At 31.8% G+C, this 1,960-nt stretch overlaps 1 protein-coding gene across 2 annotated transcripts in view; it reads right to left on the reverse strand.

Moving 5' to 3' along the window:
• Positions 1 to 1,960, reverse strand: part of LOC106688468 (zinc finger Y-chromosomal protein-like) — a 63,462-nt gene that overhangs the window by 24,238 nt on the left and 37,264 nt on the right. The gene's annotated exons all lie outside the window — the stretch shown is intronic.

Below are 1,960 nucleotides of genomic sequence, written 5' to 3' on the forward strand. Positions count from 1 at the left end.
AAGCTTGTTCTGTGTCGCGCGTTGTGCAGACGCGTTCTTAAATTCAACTTTAAAATCTCAAAACTGCAGTTATTTTATACCTCTTAGTTTTTAACTCATACGAAACAGTACCGAAACAAACTGTTGTTCTGTGTCGCGCGTTGTGTAGACGCGTTCCTAAATTCAACTATGGAAACTCGAAATTCGTAATCCTATACCATCCTAAAAGTTCTGCTAACACAAAAGGGGGATGAATGGTGGTAAAAGTTACTCAACATTGAAGGGACGAATTGGTATATTTTAATTTTTTTTTTTAAGGGAACCCAGTTGAAGGAAGGGATTGAAATTGTTTTCATAAATAGCTGACATGAAATTTCTACATAATCTTAAGCCTAATAAAAAAAAGAAAATTAGGTTTAATTTCATTTATATTTGTACATCTCTTTCTTCTACATATGGAACATCTAATATTTCCGAAGATATAGCCGTCAAAAGCAACAATTTTCGTCAGAAAAACGAAAAATCGGCATTTTGCTAATATAATAAAAACTACTAATCCTACGAAAAAACTAATAATAAATTTGTTTTTAGGACGTTAAATAAGCTTTAATTTGATGTCTAATAGACATCTGTGCACCTGATGGTTGCAGAGATGTAGCCGTTAAAAGCAAAACATTTTATCAGAAAGATAAAAAATCGACATTTTATGGATTTATTTTGCTAATATAATGAAAACTACTACTCCTGCAAAAACACTAATAATAAATTTGTTTTTAGGATGTTGAATAGACATCTGTACACCTAATAGTTGCTGAGATATAGCGGTCATAAGCAAAACATTTAGTCAGAAAAACAAAAAATGAAACATTTTGTTTTTGGGACGTTAAATAAATTTTAATTTAAGGCCTGACATCTAATTAGAATATTTTTGTACTATATTCAACTTGCTTCAATTGGATTTCTAACAGCGATTTATTTATATGAAAAAAGAAGAATTTAAATAGTATTTATTGCTAAATATTAATATTTGAAAAACTCTTCTTTTGTTATTTAATAAATCATTCAATAAAATTTAATTAGTAACTACTTTTTATTCTTATAATTGTTTGAGCCTTTTTTTCCCCTTTAACTCACCCTCTTCTTCGCTGAGCGTAGGCAACTAAAAATGATAAACATATAAATAAGGATAAATAAAAATTTGCGGTCTGAAAAATTATATAGTCTGACGTCCAACGTGGAAACTTTGTACATACATTTTTTTTTTATTCTGTTAAATTTTTGAAGCAGGTTTAGTTATAGACGAACCAAAGAAATGAAAATGGATGTATACCAATTAAAGAAAGATGAAGTGGAGTACGAACTCACTATCAGATCATGACTTAGATTTATCAGTTTGCTCGACCAAATTACATCAGGTTAAAACCGAGTCAGGACAGTTGGAGCGTACTGATACAATATTACAGCAAGTGAAACCTGTACAGCTCACAAGGGTTCAGAAAGTAAACAAGAGACGACAATCGTAAAAGTATGTCAGGTGCCCGTTAAAGACTGTGGTATAAAATTTTGTGGGGATGACTAAGACCATGTCCACCGCATTTTTAGAACTGTTCGAGTCGGCGAATGATTTATTCTTCTCCGCTGAGTGTGGGCAACTATAAACCATAAACACATAACTAAGGATAAGTCAAAATTTGCGGTTATAATAGCATCACGTCATTGTACTTTCTTGCCTTTTTTGAGTATCGATAGTAGAATTATTTGGTTGCTGATTTCGGTCGAATTTGTCTCAAACCATAACAACCTTTGTTTAATATTTGATTATTGGGAAATCAAAGTAGGATAGTTTGGCAGCTGAGGTTTGAAGAACCGGCTGAAATGTTTACGGAGTGTTGATGACAGGGACGCTGGCCGTTGGTTTCAAGCCACCTATTCAAAAAAGATAAAATTTTATTTCTCAGATATATTAAGTAAATGTTTTGTT

This window comes from Halyomorpha halys, unplaced genomic scaffold (assembly GCF_000696795.3).
Source record: "Halyomorpha halys isolate HHAL.00 unplaced genomic scaffold, Hhal_1.1 Scaffold1134.1, whole genome shotgun sequence".
In the NCBI taxonomy this organism is placed as follows: Eukaryota; Metazoa; Arthropoda; class Insecta; order Hemiptera; family Pentatomidae; genus Halyomorpha; species Halyomorpha halys.